At 39.6% G+C, this 17,483-nt stretch overlaps 1 long non-coding RNA gene across 2 annotated transcripts in view; it reads right to left on the bottom strand.

Moving 5' to 3' along the window:
* Positions 1–446: 446 nt before the first annotated feature.
* LOC138729174 (uncharacterized) overlaps positions 447–17,483 on the bottom strand; it is a 79,623-nt gene continuing 62,586 nt past the window's right edge. For both annotated transcript variants that reach the window (XR_011338845.1, XR_011338844.1), the window contains 2 exons: positions 13,568–13,680; positions 447–2,514 (listed from right to left, as the gene is read on the bottom strand). This is a non-coding gene — a long non-coding RNA (uncharacterized lncRNA). The remainder of the gene's footprint in view (positions 2,515–13,567; positions 13,681–17,483) is intronic.

Here is a 17,483-nt window from a genome sequence, read left to right as displayed (position 1 = left end):
TACCCCAGACACTGAAAACAAAGCAAGAACTTCAGAATAAGGTAAGAGAAGGGTGTGCACTTTTCTTTTTATTTTTTTTTTTTTAAAGGTGTCTCTATACAAAGGCAAGTAGCATGACAGAAAAATAAGAGGAACCAGAAGTACCTGCCCACAAAGGGGATTTCAACATCCTAGGTTTAACTGAAACACAGTGGGGAAGTGAAACTGAATAGGAGAGGGGCTTGATGCTAAATATTAGGTTGATCTGCTTTTCAATTGCTTTCCAGTGCTTGTCATACAACATTTGGAGCAGACATACCTTGTTCTCACATGAAATCTTTAAAAGCTGTTTTTAACAAGTATAAACGCAGGAACAAAGCAATGTTATAAAAACTTCTGATATCTTAATACTGTTGAAGCTAAAGGAGCCACAGAAACACTGCAGAAAGTAATACATATATTTTTTATGACTATTGTGCATAGTCAAGACTTAGGAGGTTATACGAATGAAAAAATCAGTAATGGCACTAAGAAAGTGCCAGTTAATTTAAGAAAGACTCAGCTATATATAAGCCTTCACCAGTTTTGCAAAGTCAGAGAATCCTAGATATCGACAGACTGGCATTGAGGAAAACAACATATGAAGCAAAGGACAAACACTTGTACAACTTTAACAAGCAGCTTTGAAAGCTATATAGACAATCCACAGTTATTCTAATGGGGAGTGATTATTTGCACCAACTACTGGTTGTAAGCAATTGTCAGTATATTTTTATTTAACATAGAAACATGTAAGTTAATGCATATTTTTTGAGCACAGTTAGGCTGTTTAAGTATTGATGGGTTGTCTACGCTAAACATTGTAATGAACAGCTTTGTACTCCCTGAGCCTTATAAGACTTAGTGCAAACCTAGTTTAATACAGTAAACAGGAAAAGACACACAGTTCTTTGCATGAGAAAAGTTTTATTTGTTTTAACAAAAGCACAGTTTTCAACAGTAGCACTCACTTAGGAACCTTTCTGCCTCCTGAAGTACTGCCCTTCAAGAGGAAGGGTTCTGAACATCTGCTGATCTAAAACCACTCATGTATACTCCAACAGACAAGCAAGCTTAGCCAAATCATTCCTTCACCCTCAAGTGGCCACCACAACCCTCCCGATTTCCATGGTGAAAGTGCAAGAGGCATAGAGCTTGCCAATGAAGAGTTAAAAGTAGACTGTATAAGCTTCCCCATTTACTACTGGGACTGAAGTCCAGGTCTGAAAGGACAGCCCTGCTATTCCAGGCCTCATCTTCTCAAATTGAAACTGCCCGTTATGTCACTACATGGTTCGATATGGTGCACCAGTGAAGCACACCAGTTTCGATGCCACTCAAGAAACAAGAGATTCAGCTTCTATCAGCACTCAAGACATTATCTTATTCCTCCACAATTATTTCTAGGCACTTTCTCTATATAAGCTATGCTGTGTGCAGTACGTGTTTTAAAACAAAGTCAGACCTATAAATAGCTCCTCACTACTCCTTTCTCCAAAGAGAATTCCCTAACTGTACACACACACACACATATATACAGTTCTCCATCAGAAGTTAAAAAAATAAAACAAAAACCAGGAATGAAGCATCGTTACCAAGGCAAACTAACGGTTACACAGGCAGCAGGCATTAGCTTCTGCCCAACAGCTACCCATGCTGAGGTGCCTGAACACTTCAATCTCTTGAACCAATTTCACATCTACCCTGGCTCCAAGCTCTCGTTGACACCAGCTAGATCCCTTGTGTGAGAACAGAGGGGGAGGTAGCAATTAGGCATCAACTGCATTGTCTTCCTCAGATAAACAAAGGAGGTGAACTTGGATCAAAAAAAAAAAAAAGCGTAGATAACTCTCCACTTTGTATTTCCAGGCAGCTGGAAACCCAGCAGACAATGTAGCTGTTGCTTAACAAACACAGAAATCTACATTGTATGCCAGGTTCATGCCCCAAACCTGGATGGTCTTCCCATACAACCAATTTTAAAAAAACCCATCTGCGCACATCACAGTTTGCAGCACGTTTCCTCCCCTAGTAAGTAGTAGCCATGCAATCAGCCAGGGTGCCAATTTCAATACCTATCCTTTACACAAGAGGTTAAAGATTCTTCATTGAAAATAGTGAAGTCCAACTTGTCTTCTTGGCTAAAGTTTGCTAATATTCTCAACAGTTTGGACTACTTCTATAGCCTAGTCCTGGGGCTTGTAAAGACTAATACACAATATCCAGGTATTCAATCCGATTCCCACTGTGAAGTGGATCCAACAGATATCCAATAGTTAACTCAGATGTTAACTTGTTAGCACTGTGAACTTGCTCTGCACCCAGAAGATAAAAATCCAACCAAAAGTCCAGATAGAAGATATGAGATGTCATCAGAGACCCAGTAGCCAGATGTAGCTGCTGATTGTAAAGACAGAATCTACACTGACTACTGAGCGATTGATGGGCAACTACAGGTTCCAGGTTGACAGATTCGCAGCATTAATCCAACAAGACCTGCAGAAACAATTAGAAAAAAGAAATCAGCATGTGAAGCAGTTCTGTATTTAAGCCTTCTTAAGGAAACATTTTTCTACAGTTGGTATTATACAGATTTCTTGTAAACAGTAAACAGAAAAGTGTGTTGCAAGAATGGAGTTGCCTCAGGTATGCAGTCATTAGCTTTTATAATTAGGAAGCACTCTGTGTTCCTGTATCTTTATTCTAAAATAACTTGTTTCATCCTCATGTATTAATAAAGACCTGTCCCAAAAGCAAATAAAAAATGCTCACAAACGTGAAGCAGAATATCAGAACCAAAGTCACCTTAGGTTTCTCCTTAATCCTCAAACAACATTGTACAAGAAGCCATGAATTATTCAAAAATAGGCTGTTCTTATGCTGTCAGAAAGGGCATTCAAGTAAATAAAAGTAAACTTAAACACACAGAGGTAATCCCAAAAATGGGGAATGTATCCCATGATGCATTAAAAACCCCAAGTATAACTCCTATATAATTTATCAGAGGAAGTGAACTGTTTAGATTTAACTCCTATTAGAAATTAGTACAGCGTTTTGAATCTTCACATAAAACTGCCACTCATGGTGATTCCAAATCCCTCATCTCCAGTGTCAACTGAGTGAATCCCAGCTCCTCACTTGCAGCTCAGGAACAGCTATGGTGCAGTGCAGCACATCTGAAAAAAAACCCCAGTGGATACATGCTTGGCTTGGCCTTCCAAAGGTGACCAAAATATACTCTAGGTAACTCCTTGAAGTCTTTGAACAAGCATTAATATGCTGCACTGCAAGAAATAAGTCAGTATCAGTAAAGACAAAATACAGCCATAAGTTAGAACTGCTCTTAAAGTACTTCCAAGTATTTGTTTAAATAAAATAAAGCCTTTATTTTCAAACTGGCAAGACTTTTAACTTCAGTAACAGAGTATTTTAACACTGTCATTGGCCTGACAAGTGTTTTTTTAAACACAGAACTGCAACTGACTAAGAGCATTTTTACATATTGTTTTATCATTTAATTTTTTAGAACAGTCTCACTACTAATGTTAAACTAGATTACAGAAATATTATCAGTGATTAAAGACCAGTCTGTTGGAAAGGAAATAACTGGAACTGCTTGCTATCGAATACTTCTGGAAAAGAATGGTTGCTGTTACGCCCCCATTGTAACAGAAAGGCAAGAGGTGCATGCATGCCCTCCTGAACTTTTCCACAATACGGTTTCACAAACAGCATTTATTAAGCATGAATCAACATTATTTAATCCCTATACAGTACCTATGCTTACCCCTGGAGCTTGCACAACTGACAGAAGTTTGCCAGGAACAAGTACATAATGCTGAAGCACAAAAGCAGCAGCACAGAAGCTGGGAAACAAGTATCGGTATTTCTCCGCTGCAGAACTCACCTCAGTAGATTTGCACAATTCATTTACTGCAGCCTGTCTACTTCTCTCTCCTTTAGTAGGCAAAACTTTTACGCTTCCCTGGCCTCAATCCTCCTCAAGACAACCAATATAATCCCCTACTGTATTGCTACCATGCTCCAGCCTAAGGCTGGGCATCCCCAACCCTCAGAGCATGCAACATTCCCAGCTTCCCTCTCAGCCTAGCAGCATGCAAGAGGAAAGGGTCTTCCTATCCAGGAAACAACAACACTCTGTGTGACAACTCTTGCAGAGACTTATTCAAAAGAGGATTGTTAGGGGCTACCCACAGAGAGTTGTCCTAGACCCCATTCTACCTATCCCATACAGAGACAGAGCTCTGTAAACACAGTAAAGCTAGAGGATCTATCCCCCCTCTGATCCTCAGACAAGCAGGCTCTAGAATAAGCCGTAGAAAGCATAGTTGCCGTGTCTTCAAGAAGAGGCCCAGAAGCTCAGACCTCAGATTTATAAGATGCTTGGTGTTATTTTCCGATTAGAAAAAAATTTAATATAAACACTTTTAATTGATTACATTATGAACTATTCAGTCATTTGTGAGTTTAGTCAGCCCTCCTGCAACTTAAGACGAGCAAGTGAAGCAAGGAGAGGAGCAGAGCCTTGAACACAGACACCACCCTCGCTCTCAGGCAGGTCATGCTGAGGGGCAGCTGGCAAGTGGCATTTCTCAACTACCCCAACCACTGAGGCAGCAGGTGGGGATGTGCATCTGCTACAAGAAAAGGCCAACAACTCTCAAAGTTTGTCACTTCAAGTTCAGGGCTCTTGCAGGAAAGGAAATCAAGATGGTTTGTTAACACCTCAGAGATGCACAAGCTCTTTGCATGCATATAGAATCATAGAATCACCAGGTTGGAAGAGACCCACCGGATCATTGAGTCTCAAGCTGCACCATAAGCCTTGGCCAGATCCAGTCAAGCAGTGCATGGGTTTGACAACTGTGCAGACAGGAGTCTTGCTGCTTCACAAAAGCAAGAAATACCAAGTTACAGAGAAACCCATCACCTGTCATCTCTAAGGCAGGGGAAACTTTTGACACTGGAAAACTGTACTAATATGAATGTTTATTGCCAAAAATGCAAAAGGACCCTAAGCTCATCACCAGATCAAGTAAAAATTATATAAAAAAAAAATCCCTAATGGATAAGCATCATGCATCAAATACAAAGGCAGGTGTCTAGAACACATCTGAATCACTTCTTAACATACTCCTACCTTTACTTGCTGAATCAAGATAAAGAGCATTCAGTCATTAAATGTAAGTAGACCAATCAAGGTAAGAAAGTAACTGATACATACACCAACATACTTTTTCCAGTTTGAATAAAACAAATAACTCAATTTTTTAATCAAAGGCCTGGCTGTTGAATTGACAGGAAAGAACACACAGGTCCTCAACAGCCAACTTTGCTGTGGGAAGGACTCACATCATTGGCTAATATGTTCCAAGGACAGGGATGGCACTGATAAGCATAGAAGTCTGTAATGAAAAGGGAAAGAACTATTCAGTATGAAGATCAAGGAAGGTGGGAAAGGAAGAAGGGAAATACATATTACTTGGATTTGAACAATATTTCTTCCCATAAAGTTATGGAGTTTGATGAATTTTTTTGTTCTGAAGAGTACTGTCACAGGTGTCAAGTGGGACAAACACAAAGAAATAAGTGCCATTTTACTAGTTTGCTTAGAATTCACATTGTGATACTTCTAATTGGGACATGGGGATACTTCCAATAGAGAAGTCATTACCTGGATGCTGGCTACAGTAATTTCCCGAACAGAAAGCAAGCCAGTCTCTCTGCAAGCTCAGAGCTGGCAGTTTCACTGAGATTTAATAAAGTCATCACCGGGGACAGCCAGAGTGCTTATATTTCAATACACTGGCACTGCAATTGAAGAAATATTTCTCCATGCTTAACGCACAACACAATGGAATTTCAGTATTTATCAAGCATGCCAAGAACTTCTAATTACCTAATAAGAACTTGGGCAAAGAGCCATTAAGTCTTAAGTTCTGAATTCAGTAAAACAGATTGGTGCATTGTTTCAACCATGTAGGCATATACTTTATAAAGGAAATGCATAAATTGTGAGTTCAACTATGCACTGCAATACATACTACTTAATGAAATATGAAAAATTAATGAAGGCAGCGACAGTCTGGTTTTGTTGTTGGTGGTGGTTTTGGTTTTTTTGGCTTTTCTTTTTTACTTTCCAAAAAGCCCACAGTAAGGATATAGAAGGTGAAACCAGTATTAAATACAGGTGTCTAATTAAAACACATTCTTACCCACATGAATTCCTCTGCAGTGACACAGTTACGCCAGAGCCACGATACCTCTCCAGCAAAGCATGTCTTCAGTGATCTCCCACATACCTCAGACCCTGTGACTGTAGTGGTCAAACCCATTCAGACCAGCTGATGGTCACTTGACTCTCTGTACTATTTATACATTGCTCCACTAAGTGAAGCTTCTGACTGGGCTGAATAGATTTATGAGAATCCTGCCCAAGACATTTTTTAAATTGCTTTGCCAGACAGCACTAGTATGAGCAAGCCTAGAGAGGCATAGAGTTGGCACAGCCTTCTGAAACAACTTCCTAAAGGCAAACCCGCTTACATTCTCAGAGGCCAGCTAACTAGTTTGTTTTTAAAACTTAATTGCTGATAAACGCAAACACACTTACCTCTAACCAGGACCTATTTTTGAGTTTACTTCACACAGTCTCTGAAGTATTTGATACAGATAAGAAACTGGCTTAGTTGTAAAAACCCACAATGGATGATATAAATAATTATTTATTCTAGCACATAAAAAAACCCCTAGAGATCAACTCAATATAAGTTACACAGGTGTGCTGGTTTTGGCTAAGATACAGTTAATTTTCTTCATAGTAGCCAGTATGGGGCTATGTTTTGGTTTTGTGCTGAAAAAAAGTGTTGGTAACACAGTAATGTTTTAGTTACTGCTGAGCAGTGCTTACACAGAGTCAAGGCCTTTGCTGCTTCTCATGCTGCCGCACCAGCGAGCAGGCTGGGGGTGCACAAGAAGCTGGGAGGGGACACAGCCAGGGCAGCTGACCAAAGGGATATTCCATGCTATATAAATGTCATGCTCAGCATATAAACTGTGAAGAAAGCTGAGCAGGGGACCACTGCTCGGGGACAGGCTGGATATCAGTCAGTTGGTGGTGAGTAAGTGTTTTTTTGTTTGCATCACCTGTCTATCTTGTGGTTTATTTCTCCCTGTTATCTTCCTTTTCGTTACAATTCATTACTATTATTATAATTTCATATTAAATTGTTAACTCACAAGTTCTCACTTATTTTTCCTGATTCTCTTCCCCATCCCACCAGGGAGAAGTCAGCAAGTATCTGTGTGGCTAGGATTAAACTGCAAATACTGGCATAAATAAAATAGGTTTGATACGGAGTTAAGCAAACTGTTCACTGAAACTGATGGCAAATGGATAGCCTACAGCTTTGAAGACTGGCACAAAATTCCCATGGAACAGTATGAACACAAACTAAGATTCCTAAGCTAGAGGCTCCTGTCTGCTAAGTAATGAACTTCCTTTCTATAATGCTTGTATCAGGATCACACTAACAATAGCTGCCCACTGAATGCTACCTGCTTGCAAAACAGTGTGTCGTTAACTGTCCATTGAATGGTAATGTAAGAAACTGAATTAACTTATCCACCAAATCACAATTTTATGAGCAGTATGGTAATTTTATATAAAGATGTCAAACAGTGCCAGGGAGTTTTCTGTTCAGGTCCACAGTGTTAAACACCTTGCCAAAGGATTCAGCTCAGTTCTTTACAAGACACAGGGAAGGTGGCTTCCTGCACATTAATGGTATGACAAGCGCCTACAGCTAGGTCTGCTTGCATGGACACAATGGTGTTTCTAAGTGTAAGGTGGGATCGCAGTGCAGGAGATTGCCGAAGCAGAAAAGAGGTGGGAAGGGAAAATGAAAAAAACCTCACACTCCTTCGTCTCTTTAACCCAGACCTACACAAAGCATGAGTCAGTCAGCAACCCCCGTGCCTGTACGATAGGGTTTGCCAGACTTACTGTGTACAGGTCTTCCAGGCATATATCAGGGTGTACTGCACCCAGCCATTTAAGAGATAAACAGCTGCTGCTCACCTCATAACAATGTTGTTGTAGTGGAGATGCTAAGCAAGATACAGTGTCAGAGAATTATTCTCTCAGATCTCTGGCTAGCTTAACTTTCTTTCTCTAAACAGCAAGCATGCACCTTGCAACAGCACACCTCTAATATTCTGAATACTAACAATCTGACTAGCTATCCAATGAGTAGAAATTAAATAGGTTAAGCACAAAATACCTATTTTTAGTGTACTTTTAGGGCAGATATGACCCAGCTGAAATTCTAAGACTAAATACTAATAAAATTCTGATGCTGGACAAATTTACTCAAGACTTTCTCAATACCCCTAACAGCACATAACCTTGGATGCTCGGGCTCTGAAAGCCCCACTATGTCCCTACTACACAACGGAATTCAAGCTACCATGCAGTTTGGTTTACATAGTATCCAGTCAGTGTGGAAAATAGGGACCCTCATCTTTAGAAACAGTCATTTATTCATACTGGATACATACATGCAAAGAATATCAGGGAAGACAATACCAATGTAAAACAGCAATCTATGAAGTAACTGAAAGCATGTTAGGGACAGGAGAAGTTTGATCCAGAAGTTGGATAACAAGCCAAGTGGCAACAATTCCAAAGACTAATTCCCAGCACCAGAGTAATCCTGTACATTCCTCAAGGACCTAGTTTAAAGATAATTACTGTTCCAAGTGCAGTTAGTACTTACTTCAAAGGAAAATAGCGTTCATATGTTACTTGTGCAGTATAAGGCACTTGATCATTCAATTATGGAGATGATGCTACAAAGACACCTGGCCGTGTATTACACCCTAATATGCAATAGCAGGGTGGCAAATATAAGTTTACTGTCCTGTACCCCACCCTCTCCTAATTGCCCTCCTGTGAAATGAATTCAGCTGGGGGACATAAATCCACCCTCTCACCCCAGTTTCAATCAAATGCAATTATGACATTTACTACATCTATGTTGTGAACTTGTTATGTTTCTGACCACCTTACTATTCCACAGGGAATTCTGTCCCCTGTAAGTGGACCTGGACAAGCTGGATAAAGAAGATAAACTACCTAGATATGAGTTTTAGACTAATTAGCTGTAAGCTTGCCAGATGGGGAACCTGGACTCCAGGCGTGGTTTGGGAGTAGTTTTGCCTTATGACTCAGAAAAGGACTCGCTTTCTCCATCTAAGACGCATAGTAAGATGACAGTCACCTTCTTTTTCTGGTAAAGGCTAGAACCATTCCAACAAAAAAGAGAACAAGTCCACTCAAACGTCACACCTGCTACCTTACACAACAGAAAGTTCTATGTTGGGAACACAAGGACCAAGTTACACAATGTTAGCGAAGTCCAAGGGTTACATTAACCACATGAAAATCAAAGAGTCAAAACCATACACCTTAAGTACTGTTAAGGTGGAGATCTGAAAAAAATCAGTAGGAAACATTAAAGCCCTCAGAAGCCTGGAAATCTGAACATAATTCCCAGATTACAGTAGAGATGTAGTTAAGGTCTTCAGAAAATCTGAAATTAAACCAGTATTTGTACTCCAGATAATAATTTGGAGTACACTTTAGAAGATTAAGAATCTCACAACAACAAAAACCAAGGACCACGATTCTTTAAGTGTTAAGAAGGCTTTACAAGAGACATCTGAAAGCCAGGGACACATTTTATCTAGCCTGAAGATTATCACATGACAACAGCATGCTACTATGCCACAGACCTAAATGTGTATGTTTATCCCACAGCTCACATGACTTTCCTTCCTCTAGGCCATAAACGCTGACTAGAACTACACAAAGCAGAAGAGCACAGGTATAACACACTAAGAAGCCTCCTAAAATAGATGTCTATTCTACAGAACCAGGGCTAATATTTACTGATATTACATCTGCATGAAGTAATACACACCAGCAAGTCACACACAGGTTACAAACACGAATTCACATAGCTCTGGACAGGCAATATTCTATATTTAACTTGTGAAAGCAGAAATAACGATGAGCAAGGGACACAGTGGCATCAAAGCTGATAAATACTTTTAAAGATACTAAATTTCTTGCTCCAAATTGGTACTTCTAGGCATATTGTAGAAGTCATCACACAGATCCAGCTTCGTAAGTTAGCCAGTGGGATAGTTTTAAAATACAGTGGCTCCATAGGAAAATAAGATTGTATCTTACTGAAACAACTATTTAATTGACGATCCCTTGCCCCCTCCCTCCACACAAGTGACAAGATTAGGTAAATGCGGACAAACAAGTGCATTGCCAGGGAGATAGATGGCTGCCCGTACGACTTTATCTTCTTCAAGCATTTAAGCGGAAAGACCTACTTGGATCTAGGACTGCAATGCAAGGGCCATCAGCAGAGTCATTTAGTAAGACTATTGACATTTGAGTGACACATACAAGTGAAGGCCAGACCACCCTCTCATGCTTGATATCATCCAGATTATTAAAAAGTAGGCAAAACAAATGGTTGCATCCATCAGTGCAAAAGTAGTCTGTGCATACTGACCACTAAGCAGTAAGTTTTCAGAAAAAGTCACAATAAAGTAAAAAGGCACAAAAGTCTGGGGTAAGCCTCAAGGCTGCAAGAGATGCTGACAATACTGCTACTATTGCTGCTGCTAAATTAAAGGCTACTTGTAACATACAAAGATTACTTTGGCTTAGTTCAGCAACCCAGTACTAGAAGAGGTAGACAAATGGTATACTGAAGGAAAACCATAAAGCCACAAACTTAATAGGTCAAAAAGTATATGACCACAATCTACTATGAAGATTTAACTTTTTCTTTATCCCTTTCTCAAAAAGGGAAAATACAGAACCCAAAAAGAAGTATGAGCTTCTGGAAATATTTTGTGCAAGTGATAACTACCATGAAAACAGAATAGAGGAGGCCCCAGATGGAGAAGCTTCTCCCACAGCAGATACAATCTCCAGGCTCTTTTACTCACTCAAGAGTTCTGCCAAGATTATCTTCTAGTTTTTCCATAACATGAACTGGTTTTAGACCATCTCCAAGAAAGACAAAAATTAGCCAAGGACTACTGCTGTGTAAAAGGTAACTGGAAAGAACGAAGTAGCAGCTCACTTCAGTATCAATTCATTGGGATGAAATATCTCAAGAATATTCATAGGTTCAAAAATATATCCGCAACAGACAAATGAGAAGTAATATTGTCCTTCACTAAGGTGAAGAAGGCAAATTTATTCAGGGCAGACAGAGGCTATGGTTAACAGGAATTCACAATACTGAAAAAATAATAAGGCCTAGCAAACCAGTGGGTTTGAAAAAGGACTCTCTAAGGGAAATTCTGAATAGTATGAAATACCAGTAATATTTTATCTTGCATGGATTGCTAATAGGTTCAGGTTACTACAAACCAGTAGACTACACCAATCACAAGGTGGTCTCAATTTTGAACTGCAAGTAAAGCAATATCTTCTACAAAAACTTTGAGATTAACACTCCACTATTACTACAGTGTGTAGTGGTGGACTATTGTTAAATTCATTCTGCAATTTAAGAAGGTCTTCTTGGAGAGTTATGAATGCTGCATTGCAACAGCAGATCTTAATTGGAGCGTCTTGTGAGAACTCCTGACCTGTGCCAAGTAAGCACTACTATAAGGGTGTGTGCAGCGACTATGACATACACAGGAAGGATTTCAGTCTCTAGCTACAGAACTTACTCAGAAACCATTATTCCAAGCTCCTAATATATACTTAAAACCAACTCCAAACAGACTGTGACTACAGGCTACATTATAGAAACATAGGCTATAACAGATCTATTTCATCCAGTTTGATTTACTGCAATGTCTGTTCATTAGTCGTCATTAAATTCAGCTGCTTAATAGGACATTTTATCCCAAATGCAAATGTAGTTTTTACTATTTCCAAGAACACTATTGTACAGCATGAGCAAGTGCTAGGTACTTCTCTGGAAGTTTTACGAGTTCTGTGGGATTGTTTGCTTTCTCATTCCAAGTATTAAGGTATTCAAGCAGCTGCATTATTCACAGTACATTACAGTAAACAAGCCTTCTGAATTCTTTTGAATCAAGCCTACTCCAACTCAACAATTTTCTATTCAAAAGGGGTTTTTTTGCTAATGAAAATACAGCATGGATAAGTGATGGCAGAGTTTACTCTCAAATTAGAGCTTTAAAGACCAAGCATCCAAGCAGACATTAGGATGACCAACCAAACCAAAACCCTATTGTACATCTAAACACCATAAAAACATTTCAAAAGCACAAAACTCAAAACCAACAAGTATGAATCAGCAAGCAGAGGATACAGACCAAGCATTCCACATGCGCATTTGCGCCATTATTGTGAATGAAGATTACACTTCAGAAAAAAGATGGCTTAAAAAGTGAGGTGGTCTCTGCCTCTCTACATCTGCAAGACGTACTGACAAGTCAGTACACATTGTTTGCCTAAAAAACTAAAGAAAATCAGCAGCAGTCTCTGTAATAAGCACAGGAAACAAGTGGCAGAGAGCTATACTCATTCATAGTAAAGTAGTTTATGTAAAAGCAAGGCTACCTGAGGAAGGAAAATTACATTCACTGCAAAAGAAACTGCACAACAGTCAGGAATGTGTCAGATTACTGCAATTAAATTTAATCTTTGAAGCAAAACCTTTAGAATCGCATTTCTATAACAGGTCAAGGTGACATTAAGAAAACTTACAACATAGCCATATTAAATTTAGATTTCTCCCTGTATACTCTCATTCCTATTATCAGATGAAGAGAAGAAAAGGGAAAGATATCTTTGTACTATAATACCAGTTTAAAATTTTAATTATTATTAAAGGATATGTTAATAAAAGTAGGTAGATTTTTCTCAATAAACTATTCAGTAAAGTCTAGATATGCCTGTTATTTTGTAATACACAGCAGTAACACATGAACTACTGTCAAATAGCCAGTCTCATTAATCCTTAGTTTCTTCTAAAGGTGAAGGGGGGTGCCCAAAATGAACACTTCTCGAACACGAACACTTCTGATACACAGCAAGGATGACATGCATTCTTGACTTTCCATTCTATGTCTGCTAATGGCATGATCAGCTTCAGACTAGGCCTTACTTCTTATCTCTCCCCTGGCAAGAGATTCAACTACTGCTGTGAATGTGTGAAGTAATGCACAAAATTCCTTTTTCCTGTCAAAAACTGTAAGAAAACCTGAACGTATTACTAAGAAAGCACAGACAGTGATTTACAATCTGTAGAATTATGGATAACACAGCTTTTCTACTCTAATTGCTTTCTACCTGTACAGCACAGTTATCACTATACATAACACACAGGTAGGTCTCCAGAGAAGAGACCTGGGAGTTATATTTTCCAACACAGGTTCAAAACATTTTCCCCCCATCAGCTGTGTCGTAACATTTTCTTCTAAATGAAGCACATGTTGCCACTTGGAGACTTACTTTACCATGCCACTGTAGTAGCTTTCTAAAGGCTGTCAGGGGAAACATCTCCCTTTCGTTGGCAGAATGCCTCATGCAGCATCACCAGGTAACGGATGGGGAAATCCAGTGCACTATATGAATACAAACATCAGCACAAGGTAACGATTAGATGGCAGTGTTGCACATATCAATAACTAGAGGAAGTGTATTAAAACGGTCATTTTGGAGATAATGCCATTCAGAACCTTGATTCCAGCCTATGAGCTTGCATAACACATACATCAGAAGCACTATATGTACAAAAAATTCACTGCCTAAGTCAGGAAGGCTATGGTAAATGGTTTAAAAATAAACCACTGTAAACAGGCAAAGCTTCAGAGTAAAAGACAAACATTTCCAGTGAAAGTAATCCATCTGACACCTCAAGAAGAGCCCCCTCCTTTAATGACTGATGCCTTCCTCAGCCAAAACTATTTATTAAATCCTAGGAGGTGCAGTACAAGTTGTTTTTTGCACCACATCTTGCCATAATAACTGGGAAACGACACTACCAAGTTTTAGTGGATTTAACCGTTTTCAGTATTACTTAAGCATGCTAAACAATTAAAAGTAGCATAAAGATTGTCATGAGCCGTTTCTAACTACATGTCTAGCTGACATACCACCAGTGGAACAGCAAGTTTTCAAACACACATGCATCACTGGAAATTCTTCTGAAATATAACTGAGTGCTTAATCTCAAGGGCAAGAAGTCCAAACTGCGAGGGATGACAGACTGGAGCAAACTGGTATTCCTATCCAGTACCGCTTGAGTTCTGTTAGTGGCAGGACAGAGGAGTTCAAAGTTCACTTTCACAGTTGATGTGGGTTTCCTTTAAGATGCCTGGAAAATGACTATGTTGACCACATCCACATTCTGAAATACTTTTTTGAGAACTCCTAACGAAGCTTTAGTCAAAGGAACAGGAACTGACTCATTTGTACAGTACCCATCCACTGCATAGTCACTCTCAGATGTGTGCCCAAGATGCACATGGGCAGGGGTAAAGCAGTCAAGACGCTCACTGCATTTGAGATACTTCAGTTAGGGATTTTGTACCCACATGCCAGTGCTCTGCATGAAGGTGTGTTCACAACACATCTTTATCACAACAGGCTGCCACTCACTGTCAGTGCTAGCTCTACGATTTCTTTTTCTGAACACAAATTTACGCACAGAACTGAAGACTGTAAGCAGAGCTCAAAACCATGAGCTCTCTGTGGTGTATTTTACTATTTGTAACTCAAACTGGCCATGAACAAATACCAAAGACAAATGAGCTAGCATGCTATTACAACCTGTGTGTAGAGTGCAAAATAAAACCAACTGTACCATTTTAAATGGACTTGACTGTACATACTGTGTGTGAATCAACCTCATTCCTAGCTATGTTGTACTGCAAGATTAAACAGCTCCGAAAGTAGAATGATGGGTCCTTTAAGTTTCAATATTTCCAATTCACTTGGCAATCTCTAGTGCATGGGAAAATACTATGCAACGAAGGAGGTTCTGTACAGGACATGTATTTTACCAAGTATCACCTTGCGGCTGTTAGCTATGTATAGACTTGTACAAAACAAGCAACCCATTTAAAAGTCAGCTTTCTACAAAATAGGTGTGCCACTAAGCCATTGTTTAAACCCACCGAAACTGCACTGAATCACTTCCCTGAATAGCATCAATATGAAGTGGGTGTGTTGTTTTTAAATCAACGTGTCTACTAAGCAAGTTTTAAACAATTTTTGATTATTTGCACATCCCAAAAGCATAACGCGTTTCTCCTAAATTCCATAAAGACTGCACTTACAAGCACAAGATACCAAAGAAGCAACTCCACACCAAACAGATTAGGGAAGGTAAATGCTGGATTCCAGGAAGAAGACACCTTCGGTCTGACTAAAGCACTCTGCTGCTCATATCTAACTGGGCTTTTGAATGCAATCCATTAAAAGCATACATTAACCTGACATCCCGGGAATAGCTTTCCCAATGATTCTGGCTCTCCAGGCTGTCATGAGGAAGCAACTTTATCTACAACATACAAGTGTGTTGCGTCCTCCTCCCACCCCCAAAGGAATATTTGACTAAGCTTCCCTGCCCATATCGAGGCACTTTTTAATTGATGTATACTTATGTGGTATTGAATTGCATACTGCTCGTCCACCACAGAATTACACGCTCTCAACCTCAGCCAAGAAGTTATAAAGTTCGTGTAGGCCAGTTTATCAGGTATCGTAAGTACATTGAAAGTACCCAAACTAAACCAGTCATAATCTCTGAAGTTACCATTTACCTTACCAAGGGGCATTCTGGCTACAACACATCTCTTCAGGCAGAAACTTCTGGGGAAAATACAGCACTTTGCTTGTCAATACAGTTTTTTTAAGCTCCCTACCAGATCAGATAAACTAACAGACATGTTCTGTGACTTAACATGAGAGCAAGACATGCTATAGCACTTCACAGTTAAGATACAATTAAAGGTTTCTTATTCAAATATAATGCCACCTTCAGTACCCATTTTCCACTACATTATTTGCCTATCTTTCAGAGGAATTTTTGATATATAACAGTGCTCCAAGAATACATAATTTCCAAGAAAGAGATATCTAGATACATAACAGTCATAAGAGGTTTCTTTTGTAGCTTAAGAAATAAGCAGTACATCTCAGTTTTTATTACATAAAGGCATCACCTACAGTAGCCTTGCTGCTGTTATCATGTACCTACTAGAAGACAAGACATCGCTTTTTACATTCAGAAGTGAACCATTCCTCCCTATCACTCTGCTTACTGAAGAGAGCCAAACAAAACCAGGAAGGCAGTTGAAACGTTGAACATCATCCTGACATCAGTGTACTTTCCCTGACATTACTTATGGATCTCAGACAGTCCCAGAGGTTCATTCTTCCCAGAGCCATAAACCAGTTTCAAAAAAGCACTTCAGTTTTCTGAACGTGAAAGGAAATTTTTGCTTTCTCCAGCTGCTGTATTACTTATTTATGATATACCTGTTTGATATGCCTCAACTAACAGTTTCTAAGCAATTCCAGAGAGGCAAGTGATAGTCCAGTTAAAGCAGTCCTACTATTAAAAGCCTCACTCACATTGCACCTGTTTGATGAATGACAGCATTTTTATGTTCTATACATGAAGATAAAGGCTTGGGTATCAAATAATTTCAACCTCTCAAGACATCCAAGCATTACAAAGCAAAGCTAGACATCTGGTGTCGACAACAGTGGAGAAGACAGGACAACTAGTAGCATTCAATTGAGCAACTCCCTTTAAAACAAAAGGAGGGGGAAAAAAAGAAAAAAGAAAAAACTTCCACCAAAAGACTGCCTACAGTAGGCAGCAGCCCAGCTGCAGAGTGGAAACAAACCGGCCACTTGACCCCCAGTTTCTCACCCCAGACACAGGGCACATCCTCTTGTCTCCTTATGCTAACAGTGACTCCCAAGTGTTAATGATGCTGCACTGCAGCATAGTTTAGCTGGCACCTACTAATCAAAGGTTAAAAACCTTGAAAGGATTCTCAGAAACCAGAAGAAAAATTCCCATAAGCAAGGATCAAGATAGTTCCCTGATAAAGCGGTTTAATACTTTAATAGCCCACGCTGTAGTTTTTCCTCTCCAAGAGCATCAGCATTTCTAACAACCCTCTCTCCTTGCCCTCTACTCAGGCTCTCCCTATCACAACTGCAAATACTATTATGCAACTTACATGAACACTATGTTTCCTATAGTTTCCGGAAGAAAGAATAAACATTGGATTTCATTCTCATTCCACAGCTGCTTGTGGGGAGGGAGGCCTCCCATCCACTCCTTCCTCCCCTGAGGAATTTCGGTGGAGGGGTAGAGCTCTCCCAGCCACGGCTCCAGCTCAGCTGC

This window comes from Phaenicophaeus curvirostris, chromosome 1 (assembly GCF_032191515.1).
Source record: "Phaenicophaeus curvirostris isolate KB17595 chromosome 1, BPBGC_Pcur_1.0, whole genome shotgun sequence".
Classification (NCBI taxonomy): domain Eukaryota; kingdom Metazoa; phylum Chordata; class Aves; order Cuculiformes; family Cuculidae; genus Phaenicophaeus; species Phaenicophaeus curvirostris.
The sequence above is the reverse complement of the archived record's forward strand: the minus strand, read 5'-3'. Positions and strand labels throughout refer to the sequence as shown.